Source organism: Podarcis muralis, chromosome 5 (assembly GCF_964188315.1).
Source record: "Podarcis muralis chromosome 5, rPodMur119.hap1.1, whole genome shotgun sequence".
NCBI classification, from domain to species: Eukaryota; Metazoa; Chordata; class Lepidosauria; order Squamata; family Lacertidae; genus Podarcis; species Podarcis muralis.
Window position 1 is genome coordinate 34,345,037 of NC_135659.1, and position 22,322 is coordinate 34,367,358.

Consider the following 22,322-nt stretch of genomic DNA (forward strand, 5'->3'; position numbering starts at 1 on the left):
TCTTATGCTAAAGACTTGATTTCGAAGAGCAACTCATATGGCTGCAGCCAGAATAATTTGAGAGCTCACTTTTCAACAACCTACAAAAAAGGGAGTGTTTTGTTTCAGGACATTTTTTTAAAAACTATAGAGTTGGAAATGTGTCTATGATTATGCCAAAATTTTTAAAAAAGGAAATGATTAAAAGGAAAACACACAAAAAAACATGATGCCGTGAGGGGGGAGGCATTCTTATACTACAGCAACTATATTTTATTTCACAATGCCTTTATTCAGGCTTGATGTTGATGATGTATATCTTGATTTTATGTAATTTCCTCTCTTGTTTAATTGCTCAGATAAGCTCGGGGAGAAACCACAAATTACCTGAGCACGCAAAAGAAACATAATTATCTTTTAACACTGAAAATGATGTTTTCCCACTTTGCATATCTACAACCTTAGATGTATAGGAGGAGGTTTAGAAAGCCATGGTGGTCATTAGAAAACTTCGTGAGTTGGGTTTTGTTTTTTTTATGATTCTTTCCCTTAGCCACTTAAGCAAGCATATTCTTTGGACCACAAAATTTCGTGCCAAGAAAAGCAGGATCCTGTGGTTTTCTAGAAAAAGGGGAGAAATGCAAATTTTGCACAATTGACTATGATTTTTACTAGCCATGGGAAAAGGCAGGGAACCATGTAACCAATTCTGCCCCTTGAACTAGTGAAAATTCTGCTCAGAGCTACTCCGATACTTAGATTTCAGTAGTTATTATCCACTTTCAAGCTTAGCTCCACACCCCTATGAACGTTGACTTTTTAAAGAAAAGGCTTACATTCTCAGCATGCTCAAGTTCAATCCAGCTACCAAAATGTGTTTCCCCATACAACTCTACCCAGGAATATTGCCTTAGACATTAAAATAAAATTCTAGGCTTGAAATGTAAATTTAAGTGACAGTTTGTAGTCACATGGCTAATATTCCCTTTATCACATATAACCATTTTCCCAGCCCATCAGTCTGCACTTACAGAATAGGCATCTCAAAGTCCACTCTTCTGTTAATAATAATCACTGCCTACTCTATGAGCTGCACAAGTGGGGCTGCGATACTATTATACCATGCTACTGGGGGGAAAGGTTAGGCTGCAGCAAAGTCACCTCTTCACTGCCTTCCACTAGTGGAAAGGAAGATGGCTGCTGGAGATGGGGGAGCTCTGAAGCTGGTAGCCAGTGGAACGCCCCCAAATGGGGCATTTGGTGTTAGGGGAGAGGTTTCTCACCTGTGGGTCACTCTAAAGCAGCCTTTCTCAACCTGTGGGTCCCCAGATGTTGATGAACTACAACTCCCATCACCCCTAGCTAGCAAGGCCAGAGCTCAGGGATGATGGGAGTTGTAGTCCAACAACATCTGGGGACCCACAGGTTGAGAACCGCTGCTCTAGAGTCTCACAGATCCTCCAAGAGACATGATCTCCAGGACCATCAGCAGTGCCAGTCTAAAGCTGATGTGGCCACACATTCTGTACGCATCCAAAACTAACAATTTTCTTCACAGGAATCAAATCAAATGTTGTTGGTTTTGGATTTTTTGTTTTTACAGTCCTCATTTTAGCATTAATTTGTCAGCTATCCTTACAAACTACATAAATTATAAGCAAATCACTACCATGTGTGCTGTGCTAATTAAGCTCTATCCAACTTTAAAGGTGTTCTGTATTTCGAATTTTAAATGCAAATATACATACTTTTTAAAATAGATTGTTGATTCCAAACACACATCATTAAAAAAAGGAAGAAAAACAAACAGCAACTGCCACCTGAAGCCGTGCTTGCAATAAAAGCACACTGTACCTTTTCTCCACAAAATCCTTAGTCTCGTTAACAAAAGAAAGTGCATGCAAGTGTTTGCTTCCCTGTTGTTTTGTGGCAACCAGAGAGTGCAACAACGTCATAATCTGGACTCAGGGCCCCCCCCTGCTCACATCACGAGAGATTCATCCAGTGGCCCCCAACAAACTAGATCATAGGTTTTTGAGTTACGGGAGCATCTATGGTATTTCCTGATTGCACATTTCAGTTTCTAAGGATTGTAAATCTGTAATGTGAAAAATAAGAGTGCATGATACATACCAATCATGTCAATGAAATTCCTAGCCCCCCTCGGATATTAACAGTTGGAGAATGTCTTAGGTGTCCACGATGCTCTTGCCAGTTATTCATGTGTTATTTATGTGGCTACCTAATTGATGTTAATGCAGAGGCAAAAGTGAAAGAGAGGTATCTGTAATGTGAACTATGAGAATTCTAGCCAGCATCTGGCTATAAATCATTTCAAGAACTGCTTTATGCCTTGATGTATAAAAACGCTTTAATTGTAGTAGTAAGAGCCACCAACCACAGAATCTTGGCTTCCTTTTCTTGCAGCACCTTGTTGGAAAGTCATTATTTTTGTTCACAAGGAAAACCAGTGGTTCAGTTCAGGCGTCAAGCCAAAATAGTTTTTTGAGAACCTTAACCCAAGAGTTGGTGCAACATCAGTAAGTTGGCAAACCATATTTTACAATCAGCTGGCAAATCAGAAATTGTGGTTTGCAAACTATGGTTTGTCAGGTCACAGACCACTCTTGCCCACCTTACACAGTACATCTTAATGCGCCATCTCCAACTTCAAACTCAGGTGTGAAGTTTCTGAAAGCCACATGCTTTAGGTTACTCTTGTTTGTATGTGCCAGCTATTTGTTCTCACAACAGCATTCTCAATAAATCACTACCAGTTTGGGGTGCAGCCCAAAATTTATCTATGCAATTTCTATAAGAGAGGCACAATGCTATCTCTACCACCTCTGGTACTTCTACCACACACCTAAGAGGAAGGAAGCCTGCCTTGGTGACCTTCACTGACCAGTGGGTAAGCCAACAATGCATAGAAGGGTTTGAAGTCATAGGACGACATAGTCAACTGACTTGCCAGAAAACATAACATAGAGGAGGATTGTCTAGAACCTCTGAAGCTTACCTGGGCACTCTCCTATAGTTAAATTATAATAAACAGCTGGCCAACCACAGCAGCTGATTCCTTGGGGAGAGGAAAATCATGCCCTCCCAGGATAGATCTCCTTCTAGGCAAGCTGTGAGCAGTGGCATCACAAGCCAGATATCCTGAAAAGCAAAAGCAAGGTGAGACCAAGAGCAAGTCAAGACAGCTCCTATGGCTCAGGTCCACAGGGCACTGTAGCAACAAATGCAGCCAGCGGCAGCCAGCACAGCCAAATGAAGCAGTGCATTACAGTGATGGAAGCAACCCTAGATCTGCAAATGGAGTCTTCCTTTCCCCTGAACATGCAGTAGTAGATTGTGGTTCCACAATGGCAGACACAGGTGAATTCATAAGGCATAATTGTGACAGCAGAAACAGCACAGATCGGTCTTTATCCACAGCTTCTAGCCACTCAAGGTGAGTTGCTGAGCAAGAGCGTGGAGAGGCAACATAAACAGCTATTTAACTTGAGGTACAAAGCCTGCCCATCCCTGGCTTCAAATTAATCCTAAATTATGAGCTTGGAAAATGCTGAGACTCTTAGAAGAAGCACCAGCAGAACTCCACTCTACTCCAGAAGCATGCTCTCTACCTTCTATGTATTCAGCATCTAAGTATGCTTCTCTGTTCAAGCTTTCTGAAGACAGAACATCCCACTGCAGCCTCTTTCGGAGCCACACTCAAGTAGAGTATCAATTTCCATCTTCTAACTAGAGTCCACTGCTACATTTCACCCTCCACTGCACTAGTGAATACACACATTCTGAGTTTCTGAATTTGAAACAACCCTCAATCAATGAGCTCCTAACTCCCTTAAAATAAAATACAAACTAGACTAAGAATGAATCCAGTGGCACCAACTTAAGAACCTAAGAATTGTCCTGTTAGACCCTGGTTTAACCTCCACCACCACAAAAATACACAAGTTGATGATGTTCAAGAAGATACCCATTTCTAACAATATGAACTACTAGCAACACATACACAAAAGTGCCAGCTTCCACAGTCTCTTCCCAATCTGGGAAACATGCCTCTCTAGTTTACTACCTGTCAGGCAGATTTGAGGGACTCTGGAGAATGCACAGCCAAAAAAAAAGTGCCAAGCCACATCAGAAAGAGTGGAATTTAAAAGTACAGTGTTTTCAACACACTCCAGCTGGGTTAGGGGGCTGTGTGTAGGTCAACAGCATGTAATCTGAGCTGAGCAATGTAGCAAGCAGGAATCATCATGGGGAGGTTTGGGCCAGAACTGTACTGATTGAATACCTGCCTGCAATGATCTGTAGAAGATGCAGAAGCAGAAGCAGCTGTAGCTGAGCATTGGCAGGGATAGGAAAGCAGAGGGGTGGGGAAGGTGAAGGACTGGATCACAGATGATGCTACTTTATTCTATTATAAACCAATAACCAAATGATTAATTGTAGCAGAGCATAAAAATAGGTAAAATAATAAAGGAAAGCTCAACAGCCTTGTATAAACCAGAAACCTTCCCAAAAGCTTCTGAACTGAACGGAATTTTCAGGAAGCCTTCCTGTTAAAAGTACCGTATTTTTTGCTCTATAGGACTCACTTTTCCCCCTTCTAAAAAGTAAGGGGAAATGTGTGTGCGTTTTATGGAGCGAATGCAGGCTGCACAGCTATCACAGAAGCCAGAACAGCAAGAGGGATTGCTGCTTTCACTGCGCAGCGATCCCTCTTGCTGTTCTGGCTTCTGAGACTCAGAATATTTTTTTTCTTCTTGTTTTCCTCCTCCAAAAACTAGGTGTGTCTTGTGGTCTGGTGCGTCTTATAGAGCGAAAAATACGGTATATGGCCAATGATAACACGATTGCACACATGGCATCACTTTGCCAGTTAGGTGGCGATACAAAGCCATTTAGCATGGCATCCGGGGAGTCGTCGGAGGCAGGTGAACTGAGCGACAATTGAAGGGCGAAGGTAGGACATTGTTCAGCAAGTCAGTCTTGCTTTGCCTGTACATCTGGGCCATCAAACCACAGTTTGAATTCTAAATTATGATTAGCACAAGCCACAGAATGCTGTGATGTCATGAGTCAATGTTTTGAGAACCTCCATAAATAGATTAGTTCCCTCAGGCTCTTCAAAGCAATCAGAAATGCATACCCCCTATGCAAGCATTCAAAAAGCAAAAACTACAAAAAGAGCATACTTCCCAACTACCCACAACAAAGACAAAGCATGTGCCGCATTAGATGCATACTGGATAGCAATCAGACAGTGGAATGAGAATTTACGAAATGTCTTAGGCTGCATCTCATTAATTAAAAGACACAGAGCAGAGATAATTCATCTTTCTGGATTTTTAGATTACGGAACAAAAGAGAATTCCACCACCACCCCAGCTCAAAACCGACTCCTTTTTTAACTGTGCCATTTAGAAGTGAGTTATATAGTAGCAATTTTTGAAAGAACTATAAAAATGTTATCAACTCAGTTGTATTCTGCTAATGATTAACTCCAGCCCACAAAGAGCTGCCATGGCAAAAACCTCAGAAAGGAGATGTCTTTGTGTCAATGGCAGATCAAAGCAGCATTACTAAAATTATGTAAAAAATTCCTTCCAGTAGCACCTTAAAGACCAACTAAGTTAGTTCTTGGTATGAGCTTTCGTGTGCATGCACACTTCTTCAGATACCTTATTACATACCTTAAAATTATGTAATCCCTTTAAATAGGATGCTGAAGGAAGAAGGGGCAGGGGAAGGAATTCATATTATTCTGTGTGTATATATACCAAACCAATACACTCTTGTTTATTTTTTCACGTTTTTTTGTTTTTTTTAAAAAAATTGTTTAACTGCTTTATTTGAAGATTTCTCTAATCACAAGAGCACAATACATTAATCTGTATTTCACTGGCTGCTCCTTTAAAACATAACCAGCAATTTTGATTTCGTTTTCTCTTTTAAAGTTTATCAGTGACCAGCCCACGTTTCTCTTGCCATCCCTTCTTCCCACTCACTCTGCAATGTGGGGTTAATAACCCTGGCCTACGTTAGCAGGCCACAGGACTGGCGAGATCAAATATGTGATGTGATGTGAACATCCACAAAAAGTGTTCCATAAAAGTGGCTCTCTCTCTCTCTCTCTCTCTCTCTCTCTCTCTCTCTCTCTCTCTCTCTCTCTTTTTAATTTCTTTTAAAAATCTAACTTTTACAATGATTTCACCCCCCAAAAAAAACCTAAGGGGTGGCCATAGTTCCCTAAAAACCTTATTTAGTATGGAAACTTCAGCCAACTTTTCCACTTTCATCATCTGCATTTCATACCAAAGGAGGGAGGGGAGAACACCTGTGGCATTTTCTTTTTATAACAAAGGGCCTGGAGGGAAAGTACTAAGAGAAAGCTGGTGTAAGTCAAGAACAAGAGGCTCAACGATACCACTGCTAGCCTGGCACTTGAGTGCGTTATAGGCTCAAAGAACTCCGAGCTTAATAAAACAATTACACAGATGGATGCGGATACCAACGGCATTCTGTGTGCTGTCCTATCACTACACGAGCACCTGCAGCCTTGCACTGTCCTGCTAGGTGCTTTTGAAAACACCTGGGCAAGCTGTTTGCCCGAGATGCTAAGAGATAATTAGCAAATAAAACCACTCCTGGCACCCCTTCAACATTAGTGTCGAGCCACAGCAGCAAGCTGGCACCTGGCAAAGAGAAATGCTAGATGCGATAATTCCAATTTACACATTCAGCACAACATTCCATCTGTCTGTCATCGGGAAACAGTTTCATATTCAATGATAACACAGATACCCCGAAATAATACCGCGTCCAATTGCTGACATGCAGATTCTGTGCACAAAGCAGGCACCAGCTGTGACCACTTTCTTTGCTTACATGGTAAGGGTCATTTTCCTATTGTAATAAGATTTGGGCATTTGGCGGGGGGGGGGCAGTACTTTTAAAGGGAAGAAACCAGTAAGAAGAGCAAACCAACCAGGAAGACTCTGATCAAAGGCAGGTACTGTACGTCTCTTTAAATACACAACCTCCCTAACCAAGATATTTGGCCATCATTCCTTTGAGGAGAACAGAGTTGCATTCCTTCAACTTTTAGATATACAGTGGTACCTCGGGTTACATATGCTTCAGGTTACATACGCTTCAGGTTACAGACTCCGCTAACCCAGAAATAGTACCTCGGGTTAAGAACTTTGCTTCAGGATGAGAACAGAAATCGTGCTCCGGTGGCGCGGCAGCAGCAGGAGGCCCCATTAGCTAAAGTGGTGCTTCAGGTTAAGAACGGACCTCCGGAACGAATTAAGTACTTAACCCGAGGTACCACTGTACAATCACAGAACCCATTGTCAAGTTTACTTGAGATTGCCAGGCAATCGCCTTCTTCTTTAGCATCCCTTCCAGTCCAATCTCCTGGTCCCAAAAGGTGAGGCGAGCGCCTTCCTGTATCAGCAGCTATTTCTATTGAAGTCCAACTCCTTCTCTTAAAGCCGTAACATTATAAAATGCCTATTCTCCCTTCTATGTTGTTCTCCCTCCAGTTCCTAAGAAGACTTCATGGTTTTTGTGGTGACCAAGGAGATTGGTGTGATTCTGCTGATGTTAGTAGGCTGTATAGTGCAAGCTTAACCAGATACTCTCAGTGACTGTTCACACTCAGCTCCTCTTTTATTTTACCTTTATTATTACTTGGAATAAACTTTACATGATTGGGTTCCTGGCAGTGGCCTCACCATCAGGAGACTGGGAACTCTGGCTGACAGTTCCCCTACTTCTGTGTAAATGAGAGGCACATTTAACTCTAGCAGACTAACAGTGCAATTCTAGACATATGTGTGGTGGCAGCTATAGCGCCTCCAGGTATAAGGTGGTATATAAACTCAATAAATAATAATAATAATTATTAATATTTTTTAAAAAAACAACAGGGTGCATGTTGACAAGTCTTTCTCATAGGGCTTGTGATGAAACAATGGGTGCTGATCTGTTGCAAAGGTCAAATGAAAACAAGGACCAAAATTTAAATGAACCTGAAAGCATTTATACCAAATATTACACACACACACCACCACCACCACAACAACTTACAGAGACACTGCACAGATGTATGCATGGCTGGCATGCAATTGTTCCATTTCTTGTTCTTAGCCCCACTCCTCACCCCCCACCTCGAGGCATTGGTAACCAATATCATAATGCAGCAAGGCTTCTGCCTCCCAAGGATGGGGAAGCAACACTAAAGCTCCTCAACAACATCTGCATTCCTAACAACAATTTAATGGTGGTTTAGGAATTGGAGCCTACAAACCCAAGGACCTGACCTTAAATTCAGTCACCTCATCCAGAGATTTGGGTGAATTCTGATGGGCACCCTCCATTGATTTGTTTCATGTAGGAGGATTATCTTCATGCCATAGATCAACTTCCTTCACCAAGTTTGTCAGAGAAGCCATTTCACAGTTTGCGCATTCACTGATTCCCATGCCTAGAAAAGATTACTAAACTGAAACGGGAAGTGGTGATATCCATTGATTTCAGTGGAACAGACTTAGAAGTAAGAGTTATTAGAATTGGTGTGCCATCCTATATATATTAGGAAATCAAGTGAAGTTCTGTGAAGGATTTATCAGTTGATTTTTTATTTTATTTTTTATGTTGGTACCTCTTTGAGCTCTAAATACAAAATTCAAACCAACAGCAGCTTCAGACTTGTTTTATGAAGATCCAATAAAAGCCAGAGCTCTGGGATCCAAGTACATAAATTAGATTTATGTGTTTCTGTTGCGCTCTCTCTCTCTCTCTCTCTCTCTCTCTCTCTAAATATATATATATTTAAATCCAAGTGGCCCTAGGCAGCAAAACTTTTAAATAGTGAAATGTTAAGGAGCTGCTCCCCTTCAACATTTCCCCCCATTCAAAATAGCTTTCCCCTACCTAAGCTATCAAGATCTTTTCCAAAGTGGATAGGGTGGGTAGCTAAAAGGAGTGGTGATGCTGGAGTGGCAAATGCAGCCAGAGGCAAAATAACTGAGCAGCCTCTATCCTCTGGTCTCCTGGGGGTGCTTTCATTGTATGGGGGACGGTGACATTTGTGTATTATGTCCAATCTACTACTCTTGCCCGTGTTTGCACCACAATGACCTCCATGCCACATTACCCCTCTTCCTCCTGGCAATTAACAGCAAACCAGCTGGTGGGAACTACCAGAGTGGCTCCACTCCATCCAGTGAGCCGCTTCTGGTTCTGGGGCATAAGAAATGCCAAACATACTGCTCACTTACTAGAGAGAGTGCATAGCTTTGTTCATATAGCTGTGCACCTGAAAATGTGTGAATGCACACACACAAGCACTTCAGCATGCTATAGACCTGGACTGACTTCAGTTTTCTGCTATGTTTTTATACATATGGGACTTACTTCCTCCTAGGTGTGCCATAGGACCACAGCCTTAAATTATTGGATTATAGCTCTCCATTTCCAGTTGTTTGCTATCAATTTTATTATAGCAACCACAACAAAACCCTCTATTTTGCAGGGTAGGTGAATGGATAATTTATTTAGGATTATGTGATACATTAACAAAGACGACTTGGGCTCTCTACAACAGAGGGAGAGCAAACTTCTTTTTCACCACATTTGTTTCCTTGGTGCCATTTGAAGCAATTGTTTTTAGGTCCCCTCAAGGAAAGAGGTTTCACATTTTCTAGCCTTCCATTTAACCTGCCTTAATCAGCTGAACAAAAGTACTTTAGGTAAAATGATTCCTTCAGTTGCCTTAGCTACAAATCCCTATAGTATACTATAATTGAAATCTATTCACGTAAGTTAGGAATAATTAGGACCCTAAATTAAGCCAAATAGAAAGTTAATTCAAATAGTCAGCTGCTGTCATTTAAACGGTTATGGAGTTTTACTGTTGCTTAACATCTCTGAATGTGTTAAAATGCACTGCTGCACACTGATCAGCATCTCAATGGTTTAGTCTGACCAGAAACAGGGTCACCAATGCTCATCTCTTTAGCCGCACCCTTTCTAGCAAAAGGCTTCCCAGTTATCGCCAGTTGATCTTTGCTGTGAGTCAATTAGCTACTCTCCTGACAGAATGAAATATGGCAGGGCCATGGTAAATAAAGCAGATATCTGTCAACAAAAAAAGAAAGGAAAAGAAAAAGCAACAAAGGAAAGCACCCTTTTCAAAAAATTCTTATTCTAAGCAATATCAGAGTAAAGCAAAGTATTAAACGAGCCTCCTGTCATCTACGAACTGACATAAGAAAATTTTGGATGAAAGCATGCATCATGATGTAAACATACTGGACTGGGTTGTATATCACATTAAGCCAGACCTAAAATAAACCATGGTTACTGCTAGTGGTTAGTCAGGACAGAGCTTAACTGCAAGCCTTGGTTCAAACAACACACTAAAGTCAAACTTTGGTGGCTACAAGCTCCTCTCCAGGACCCTGTATGTTCGTGCGTTCACACTAAACTGTGCTTACGCAACCATAGTAGTTAAACCAACCAGCTTCATAAACCATGAATTGGTTTATGAAGTCATTTGTTGTAAACCAAAATTCCTGGTTTGCACATAAAGCTAAACGGAGATTATTTGAAAGTAAATTCAGCAGAAGCCTTCCAATCATTACAGCTCTAATCATTTAACTGATGAAGTTACTAAGCAAATAGTTATGTATAGATCTTACATGATGCGGTTATATTGTAAGAAAAGAGCTGGTGTTATCTAAAGTCCTTTAAAGATGCACTGTATCTCATAAAACCATTGTATGCAGACATACTCTGTTACGAAAGCTGAGGCTGCTGAAGAGGCCAGAGGCCATCATGGCTGTGCATCTTGGAAGACCTGCTCCCTGCCTTGCAGACTTTTTTCCACCTGGCCTCAGAAAGCAGGGCCCTGACTGACTCCAGCTACAAAAGCTGAGGCTGCTAAGCAGACTTGGATACTGTTTTAGGGGGCTTTGTTGGGAGTGAGGGCTGTTGCTGCTATTGATATTTATTTTAGCTCTTACGATTTATGTGGATATTGTTCAAGTCGGTTGTTTACTTTTTGATGTTGTGTTTATTGTTTACCTTATTGTTTATAGCTACTTTTGTTATGCTTGCAATTATGTAATTCTTTTATATGTTGTAAGCCACCTTGAGCATGGTTTTAACTTTGGAAATGTGGTGTACAAATAAAATGATTTACTGACTGACTGATTCCACAAACTATGATAAACCACATATATTTTTGACTCAAAAAGGCCTGACTTCAGATTCTGCGAATCTTTTAACATTTCTGTCTCACACTTACTTTTTAAATAATCCCATCATAAACAATGCATCCAGTAATTAACTCAAAACTGAAACTGAAGTTCTTTCATAATACACTTCACAACAGGTTGTAGAGATTATAAAGTGTTCACTGCCTACTATTTTAATAAATGAAATGATGTTTGTATTTACGACTTCATATTTTCTTTAACTGTAAACCAAACCTTGGGGGCACTGGTGAAAAAAGACTGGAAAATAATCATTTAAATAAAAATTAAGTTTTCAAGACTTCATCAGTCTTAATTGGCAATAACTTACATCACAGTTTGCCCCTTTCCACATTCCAGTCTGTATGCATGCCAGCTTCATCTGTTGCAAATTAAATAATGAAAACGGACAAGAAACAAGGGTACTTTTTTCTGTTTACTAAGAGCAGATTCATATCAAACCCACTGAAATGCATAATCAGTTCTAAATGGCCACAAAACCTCATTTTCCCAAACAGAATTATGGTGCCAAATATACATTTGAGCCTAGACTATATAATTAAAATTCATCTAAGAAACATCTTGTTTGAATAAGATTGTCATCTGATGACATAGTAAGAAAGCACACAAACACACACACACAGAGAGAGAGAGAGAGAGAGAGAGAGAGAGAGAGAGGGAGGGAGAAGGAGAAATTCCTCTGTTTGCACAGGGTAAAAAGATCACAATTGGATGCACTAGGAAGGAAATAAGAATATGAAGCCAAAGTGTTTCAAAACTTCATTTGTATCTCCACATTTCAAATGGAACACTTTATGTTCGTTCTAGTAAATCCATAACTGATAAGGAGGGCAAGCTGCTTGCAAAAGAAATCTATAACCAGTTGTTTCTACTATTAAGAATGGAGCAACATCTCAAGCTAGCTTTTCTCTGTCTCTTGGGGCTGTACTTGACAAACGGACAGCCAATCAACAATTTATTTTTATGCTCAAGATTTTAATGCCAAAAAATGCACACATGTCACAATCAATGCAAGGAAACCTTGCTGCTTGAACACTAAAGTAGTTTTCATAACTGACAGTACCCTAAGTGCTAAAGTTTTTTTTAAAAAAAGTGAAATAGAGGTTACCTCTTAGATTTGGACAAAAAAGAAAATCTCCAGGACAAGGACATTTCTTGTTCTAAAATACTACAGGTACAGGGAACTGTACAAAAAAAGTACATAGCTTTTCCTAGACTAGGCTTCTTAATTATGCAATGAGGCATTTAAATTATATGCGCTGTTTCCAGTAGAAAGTGCTTAGGAAACCAACAGGAACACATAACACAATTTGGTTTCCTTTCCAACACTGTTCCACAGTTGGGAGGGGGGGACTGCATTGCGAGAATTAATTTTTCACACCTCTTTGCCAACAGCAGGAAAGCATCTACAAAGTACCTTTTAACACAACCAAAATCACACCCACACACCCCTCTCTCTAGGATTGTTCAATCTCATTTGAAATTAGGAGATTCTCTATTTTCCTTCTGTTAAAAACAACTGCAGTATCTCTCTGGCAGAGGCCAATGATCTGCACGTATCAAAAAGGGTATATGCAGACACTCCTACAACTCTCTTTCAAAGAAAAGTCAGTGGGTAGCGATAATGAAATCACAAAAAAGGTTTAGCACAACAGAATTTTCATATTTAGTAGAGATGCTCAGGTTCCTTTCGGAGGCAGAGAAAAATTGACACCATCTCAAAATATGGTGTTGCTCTGTTTATTAAAGTGAGCACGGTTTCTGTCTTGCCATAGTCTCAGGATTACTGCTGATTTGCTTATCAATTGCCCTGTGATCTTCGGATAAAGTATGGTCTAGAAATTCAATTAATAATAATAGTAATAATAAATATATATATATATATATATATATATATATATATATATATATATATATATATATATAATTATTGTTATGTTACTCCCATTTGGTAAACTGCTAACAAAAGGTTTCAAAAACAAAATCAGGTGATAAACGTAAGAAAAGCAAGCAAGTTCATTATACTGTGTTTGACATCATAGCATTCTAAAGGTCAAAAACACCTTGCCATTCAATGAATCTGCCACGCTCGGATTTTACTGGGGGATAAACTAACGCTTCCTAAGAAGGTACAGAAGCGAGAAGGAAAAATAGCTCTGATGATATTAATTCCTCATTCCTCAACCCAACAAACACCATGAGCATTCCAAAATTCTAAAACAAAACAGTGTTCTAACCACTTTTCCTTGTGTACTGGAGAAACAAACCAACCCATTCTCATATGTAATTGCAGGGGGTTGGACCAGATGTGAACTAGATGACCCTTAAGTTTTCTTCAAACTCTACAATTCTATGATTCCGTGAGTATAAATGGGATGTTGGGCCACTCATGTAGGCTTTTGCCACATTCTGAAACCCGGATGTAGACAGATCCCAGCAGATGTCCATCCAAAAAAAGAAAAGAAAGGATTTCTGAAATGAGTTGCGCAGCACCATAAAACCTCAGCAGCGGGGGCAGAGATACAGCCACTCAGCCCCATTCTATGCAAGAAGGACTAGTCTGTTCATCTGTTTTAACAAAAGTTAAAAGGTAAAGGGACCCCTGACCGTTAGGTCCAGTCACGGACAACTCTGGGGTTGCGGCGCTCATCTCGCTTTATTAGCCAAGGGAGCCAGCGTACAGCTTCCGGGTCATGTGGCCAGCATGACTAAACCGCTTCTGGCGAACCAGAACAGCGCACGGAAACACTGTTTACCTTCCTGCCGGAGCGGTACCTATTTATCTACTTGCACTTTGGCGTGCTTTCAAACTACTAGGTTGGCAGAAGCAGGGGCTGAGCAATGGGAGCTCACCCCGTCGTGGGGATTTGAACCACCGACCTTCTGATCGGCAAGCCCTAGGCTCTGTGGTTTAGACCACAGCGCCACCCACGTCTAAAAACTACTAGATTTATTGTGGCAAGAGCTATGCAGTGTTAAGTTGTGGGTGAACATATCAGACGACACAGCGACTCTTCAAACAGCTCTTCTTTATTCAGAGGCCACAACAGAACTGAACTGAAGAGCTCAGTCGGCCTGCTTATATAGAGCTCCAGAACAACGTAACTGTAGCAACTTTCTAAAACTATCCAATCACTGAACGCCACTTTCGATCCTTCATTTGCATACAAACTATCCAATCACTGAACGTCACTTTCGATCCTTCATTTGCATAACTATCTACAGTATCCCCCTGCTGGCCCAGGGTGAGAACTTCAGTACATAACATGCATAATGTTTGAAGCTTCACAAATTCCACAAATGGTTTTATACAGGAGTAGTAGACAACAAATACTGTATGATATTGTAAAAAAAATAAAGTAACTATGCCCTAGCAAGCAACAACAGTCATAACATGATATATGTGACTTCCATTAAGTTCATCTGTTCCTCAAGGGTTATGCTACAATTCTGACTTATTCACTTATTATTTACTCTCAACGTTTTGTGACTTTAAGCTAGAGTTCCTTGCATTCTGTCCCGAATCCTTCTCATAAACTCATTTACAAGATACTATAGTAAATCCCTTCAACAGAACTTACAGCTCAATCAGAAACAGGATTATTCCAGTTTCTGGAATACTAATTTCTCCTTTTTTTTAAACAGTTCAAGGGACCCATCTGGAAAACAGGTCTCAAGTTCACCTCCCCAACTAAATCATTAAAAGACACATTGCTTGTTATGCTATCTGTAAGATTTGCCTATGTTTTTGTTGTTGTTGAATTTAAATTTATGTCTGTTCATTTCCTTTCTATTCTCCTCCCTTGAAAGTTACAAACTTCAACTTTGCACACAACTATTTTTTTAAAATATAAATAAATATTCATGTACTATACATACTGGGGTCCACTCCTTTTAAACAGGAGCTGTTAGGCACAAACCATGCGTAGGCGGTTGAAATGTAACCTCGAATCTTCAGGTAATTTAAAACAAGAGGCAACTACAGACTAAAAATGGCAATAAAGATACCTTTAACCAACTGTGTCTAACCAAGAAAGCTAAGCCAATTCAATCTAATCCTAGTGACTGATCATGGAGCTATTCTTTAGGTGACTGAACAAGGTTATCACAATGAAAAGTAGTAAATTGAAGCATTACTTTAGAGGGCTACAGAAATAAAAAAAAATTGGGCTGGCACTAGCAAACTATTCCTCAACCCCTTTGTTGGAAATTTTTCAACATCCTTTTATTCTTTGTATATGGAGCACCCAGAGCTGTTAAATGGCTTCCACTATCACAAATGTGTTAAGCAAAGTTTATAACCGAGTGTCTAACAAGGAACAGCTGAAGCTATGTAGCTCACTGAAATTCAAGATTTAGAATTACCTGAGTCACATTATGAGCAAAGTTGCATTAATATATACCTTGACTGCCAAAGGCAAAGACTTCTTAGTTAAGTTCCTAAACAATGTTTCCTTCAGTGAAGCACAACAAATGGCAATTCACAAACTGAAGTTGTCAGGTTTGTCTCTTATTCTACACCGCCTAGACTGTTTTTCCTCTCCTTTCATATATCCAGTTTTTGCAGGGCCATGTCTTCCTAGGAAGGAAAGCTGCAAAAGGAAACACACACACTGCATGCTTTCAAAATGGAAAGCTATGCACTGAGATCAGTTCATACTCCATTTGCAGGTTGATTATTAGCATCTGCAAATATCTGCACTTACCATAAAGATGGGATGAAGAAGTAAGCATTATGTCACTGCAGACACACAAGCAGCTACTTGAGCAGAAACGTGAAGGCCATGGCTGTCCATTTTCAGCTGACATCACCCAAGGAAGTTACTTTACTCACAGCCATCTCATTCTGTGTTATAGTTTCAGCCAGAGAAAATGGAGTATCTTGACCATAGCAAGTCAAATGAGCTCTCATCCTTCATTTGTTTTTATAATGGCTAATGCATCACTTTTGCATCTGAAGGTCACACTACATGTTATGTTAAAAACCTTACATGTTATGTTAAAAACCTTGCTTGGAGCTAATTGTGTGCTCCCCCCCCCTTACTCAAAAGTAAGTATGAGCCTGATCTGATCAGGGCCACAGCATATACAGTGGGGAACTTTCATTCTTCCATTCCCGTATGCAACCAACATAGATAGCTGTCAGTAGAGCATGGGTTTGAGCCCCGTATTGGGCAAAAGATTTCTGGATTGCAGGATAAAGGTAAAGGGACCCCTGACCATTAGGTCCAGTTGTGACCGACTCTGGGGTTGCGGCGCTCATCTCACTTCCGGGTCATGTGCCCAGCATGACTAAGCCATTTCTGGCGAACCAGAGCAGCACACGGAAACGCCGTTTACCTTCCCGCTAGAGCAGTACCTGTTTATCTACTTGCACTTTGACGTGCTTTTGAACTGCTATGTTGGCAGGAGCAGGGACCGAGCAACGGGAGCTCACTCTGTCGCGGGGATTCGAACCGCCGACCTTCTGATCGGCAAGTCTTAGGCTCTGTGGTTTAACCCAGAGCGCCACCCGCGTCCCTCTGGATTGCAGGGGGTTGGGCTAAATGACCCTCGTATTCCCTTCCAATTCTATGATTTGATTGGTGCCAACTATAGCTAATTGGTGCACAGATGTGAAGGGGTAGTGGAAGGGAAGCTGCAGGTGGGAAAGCAAGCATTTCTTTGTGTACTGGGGTCTCAGTTTTACCATCAGCTTTATTACCTTGAATGTGAATTAGAACAGCACATATTTTATTGTTTTCTTTTCTTTCATTGCAATGTTAGGCACTTGCTGCTTCACGTAACTTATTACCTTGGCTGTGGTTTTCAAAACAAAAACTGCTCATATTACTCCAATAAAAAAAAGAATAACTTTTAAGGAAGATGGAACATTAACGTCTTCTATTTTATTTCTTCACTTTTGAGTAGTTTCCTTTTTCCCCTATATCTTCAGACACCATTATCTATTTGCAACTGAAACAAGACTGCAATGTCCCTGTCAGGAAGCTCCTCTAAAACAGTATCTGGCGAATGCTTTATCAGGAGCTGAACCAGATGTAGATTCTTGCTATGTTTTTCTTCCATCTTCTACACAGTGTGTTATGCCTAGGTTTCTTTTTCTGGACACATTAGCAAAGAACAACATGCTTTAACTGAGTATGCACCTCCAATGCATTTCGATGAGACGTGGTTTTTATGCAGGGAATGCAGAATTGCTACTCATTTCTTGAGGAGAATCCAGATGGCATTTACCCAGTTAGGAAGTTTGTTCCTGTTACACCACACTTCCTTACACTCGAAAAACGCAGTGGGCCCCACTTGTAAAAACATTACTGTGGTAATGAATGTGGTAGGGACTGTGGTTCCCTTAACACTTAATATTACAGACACCTATGGGATTAATGGCTCTGAAACCACTGGAGTCCCTCCTCATCCTACCATTTTGGGAAGCTTAAATAACTTCCTCATCCAAGGATGTAGCACACATCTACTGATAAAAAGCTATCTCCAGGTCTACCCCAATTACAATGGAATGGGGATATAGCACCATTTGTATTCATAGCAACATGGGCTTTTAGAGCTAGTAATTTAGAAATGGTGAAATGGACTGTTGACTTGACAGATGATAATGCAGAAAACATCACTACCTTTCCTGAACCAGCACCTGCCTTTATAGCCCCCACAGTGGTTCATTTTTTCATTCTGTCCATTAAAACTACAAGTGCAAAGGGGATTCGAGCCTGTAGTAGAATTTTATTTAGTGATCTGGGATGCATCAGATCTCCCATCCCTATATATGACAAAGGAGGGCACCCCACACTAGCCAAGGAAGCTGCCTTGCACCTATAGTCCACAGCAGCTCAGGTCCCTTACCCATATAGAAGCTTTCATATCAGGGTTCCTTGATGATTTCAGGAACTAAAAAACTCATCTGGCTTGCTACAGTCGGTGCTCACTTTCTGCCTCACATTTACACCTCAACTGCCACACGTCCAAAACCCCAATTCTTCAGAAGGGCCTGTGGGGTGATAAACTTCATCTTGGAACCTCTTCTCCTGCCCCATACAACTCAATCCCACATTCACCTTTGAACCTGATGCTTTCCCACATATAGTTCTGCCTGGTACAGCACAGCTACACCTGAGCCTATTACATTTTTTGTTAAGCAGAACTTGCAAGACTATCCAATAAAGCAAGAATCATTTCCCCTGCTTTGGCTTGAAGCTACCTCCACATTAGTATTCCTTTCCAGAACAGAGAACCACAATATTTGATTTATTTTAAGAATTTGTAATTAATGTGGCTCCATTCCGTCTACTCTTCCCAATTTCTTTCCCAGTTTTCTTTTAAGTGAGAAATGTTGGGTTTTTTTATTTTAAAGAATTCAATTCGGTACTGAAGCATCAAAAATTGCCTCTGGCAACTGCTGGCAACTAAAGGCAAGAAAAATAAGAGATGAGAACAACATGAATTTGAAATGCTACAAATGGAAATGAAAATTAGCTTGGAAATGGTGGAAATTCATCATTTCACTTTTTCCGTCCCTAATGTATGCAGATGATGTTCTCCCCTCGAAATATTGCTTGTTAAACAGTGCTATTTGACATTTCTTTCTTCTCCTCGATCTTATCTACAGTACTGAGCTCAAATATTTATCAAAGTATCGCTGATAAAAGACAGGGGTGATTTTCCCCTTCAACTGTACAGTTTTAAAGTAAAAAATCTAACAGCATATCACCCCTATCCAGATATTTATTCTGAGATCAGGAGACTACATGAGCACCTTGAGATCAAGGGGCCAATGTAGCACCCACCAGATGCTGCTGGAATACATACACACACCCCAAATTATCCTTGATCACTGGTCATGTTGTCTGGGGATGAAGGAAGCTGTAGTCCAGCAAAATTCAGAGGGCATCCAGTTGGCTACCCTTGTCCATATGCAGACCATCTTCTCCATTCCATTTAATGGAAGGAAGTAAACTGCATCCACTGAAATGTAAGGGAGCCTATTATGATGTAAAAGAATAAAAGGAAGCCTCGAAACCTGTGCTATGCACACATGGTTTTCATGCAGAGGTTCCTAACACTGAGTTCCTGGAATTTCCTGTTAATAGATCACATAGCAGACAATGGGAAAGTCTTCTGGACTTGCTTGAATAGTCAATATCCCCAGACAGCTCAGTCAGCAGAACAGGAGACTCTTAATTCCAGGGTTGTGGGTTCAAGCCCTACGTTGGGCAAAAGATCCATGTGTTGCGGGGGGTGGGGGTAGACTAAATGGCCCTTCCAACTCTACAATTCTTTGATTCTAAGATTCTATCTTGGATAAGAGTCTAGAGACAGATTGCCTGATTTGCGCCCCATATGCACTATATCTTTAAAGCACTATCGTGCCACTTTAAGCAATCATGGCTTCCCCCAAATAATCCTGGGAATCCTGTAGTTTGTTAAGGGTGGGAGCTGTTAGGAGACCTCTGCACCCTTTAAAGAGCAAAAATTCCCTGAGGAGACACATTGATTGTTAAATCACTCTGGGAATAGGGGGTCTCCTTAGCAATTCTCGGCACGCTTAACCAACTGCAATTCCAATGGGTGGGGTAGACAAGACCGCTTAAAGTGGCATGGTTTTGTTTTAAATGGATAGCCCAAATGATGCCTTGCAGTAGGGAAGCTTTCAATGTTCCCAATACTTCTGCAGTATTTCCCAGGAATTTCTTATCACTAAAACAACCCCCGCTTCTTCTTTTTTAAAAAGGCATTGCAGTAATTACTCAGGGCACCTAGTGGTTACATGTAGACATCTAAGCTTCTCATTAGCATTTAACTTCTTTACTTCGTAAAGGTGGCTGCATAGTACATCACCTCTCATTTGTAAACTGCAGTTCCACAGGAAAATAAAAATTTAATTCTCTACTAAAGGCATAAAGGCCAGCTGGAGCACACGTATATAACAATATTCTCTGACAAATCACAAATTACCAACTAATGAAACCGCAACTGAGAAGAGTGCGCTTTTGGTCAGAGCTGGCCTTCAACACTCTACCGACAACTCTGTAGGGAGGCAGGGGGAGGTCTTAAAAGTTGGTCAGGCAAACCAGGTTTTCAAAGGGCAATATCCCCTGAGAGAGATTGCAGGTCTACCCTGCGTGAAATCTAAATTGGAGTTCCTACACGACACTTTTTTTTTCCAATTCAAGCCCATGAGCCGTGTCTTAGCACAGAGCCAACATTAAACTAAATAGATATAGAATGTTTTAAAGCTTTCGGAAAGATATTCATGGAAGTAAACAGTGGTCTTTATTGTTCAACATGTGGGAAGGAAGAGGGAGCTGGGAACACAATCCTTGGTGTTCAGTGCCTTTACCCTGTTTGCAGGGGTTGACACCTCAGCTACACAACTAGGCTCACAGGAGCATTCACAGATATGAAACTCCTCAATTCCCTTCCAAAACATTATCAGGAGAGAAGGGCTGGGATGAAGGGTGACTATTACCATGCCAACAGAAGAGATCGTAATAAGATCCCACACATAAAAACAGTGGCTACATTCACTCGCTACATTAACAATGCGGTCCTAACCCTAAGTTGGGTGATATCTGGTTTTCAACATCATGACAATATCACCAGCTAAATATCATGATATACCGACGTATTACAATGTTTGAAATAAGGATGGAGCTATGTAGAGGCATTGGCTGGCTTCACAGTTTTCCCCGCAGCATGATTTTTGCCAGAGCCAGCTCTTGTGATCCATTGCCCCGTGTTGTTTTTTTTAACACAACAACAAAATGTCTGTTGCAGCTTAGCTAGTTTGTTGCTAAGAACTCTTAGCTGATTTTCATGAATTAGAACTAAGATAAAGGAGATACACTGTATAATTCAATGGCATGCAATCTCCATTCATTTCAATGGGGCTTATATGGAATGAATGGAGGTTGGGCAGCAGCTTTGCTTGATTATCTATCCTGACAACCTGCTACACAAGCGTGGCACTGCAACAGTGCCAGGGGGGTGTTGTGCTAGTGTTGAAAGGAAATACGCTAGCACAAATGACTAGGTCTGTGACACCAGTGAAAATGAACATGACAATTTTATTCGAAAAGAGGGGGTGGGGAAGACACTTGTTCTTTTCTTTCTAATTTAAGTGTAGCCTTAGGTACTGCATCTAACAGTAGGTAAATAAATTTTCAAACAGCACTGAGATTTAAGTTGATGGTGACCCACTTTCAATTACACTTTACCCAGTTCTGAGATGTACAGTGCTGATTTTCCACTAACGACTTGCCACACTGATGTCAGTAAGACCAGTAAGTGAGAAAGCAATAGCCCCGAATGCACTTTCTCTTCCATCGGATCATACATATTTAAAGCTGCTATGTCTTGTGTTTATGTAACTTGCAGTTTGCTGGTTTTCAAGGACAGTGTTTTGAGATGGCTCAACAAGAGGAATCCAAAAATAAACCACCTGCCACTCAAGGACAGTCACCCCAGCACTCCACTTGCTAGACAACATATTCCATTGTCAGGAATCAATTAATCATTTACATTTTTAAAGAAGAGGCCACTTAGAATTTGCAGCAGGTGCTTAATAATAGTTAAAGCAAAGTTGGGAAGCTGTTTTAGTCATGTTCTTAAACATAATTTCAAGGACATAATGACTTAAAATTAATTTTTAAAAGGTATTCATAAAGAGAGGGGGAAAGGAATGGAAAAGCCACAGGAAAAATAGCTTCACCTAACCTAACAATATGCCATGAAAATGAAAAATATTATATACACATCAAGTATAACCATATTATGATTATACACATACACACAATATGATTATACACATCAAGTATAATCATATTGGTCAATCACATGTGGATACAGCCCAAAAGAATAAGCTCCAGAAGTTGACAAATATACCATCATATGCCAAAATAAGTTGTATCCCACTAGGGTAGGAGCATCTTTTCTGCAATAAATTATGTTGTCCTCTTGGACTCTCATGGTTTACATGAGCAGACACATCTCATCACAACAGAAACTTAAGATTTTAACTTAAGAGAATTT

General features: G+C 40.5%; 1 protein-coding gene across 22 annotated transcripts in view; it reads right to left on the reverse strand.

Annotated features, from left to right (window-relative positions):
* The window catches only part of ADGRL2 (adhesion G protein-coupled receptor L2), a 560,560-nt gene that overhangs the window by 137,813 nt on the left and 400,425 nt on the right, over nucleotides 1–22,322 (reverse strand). The window lies entirely within an intron of this gene.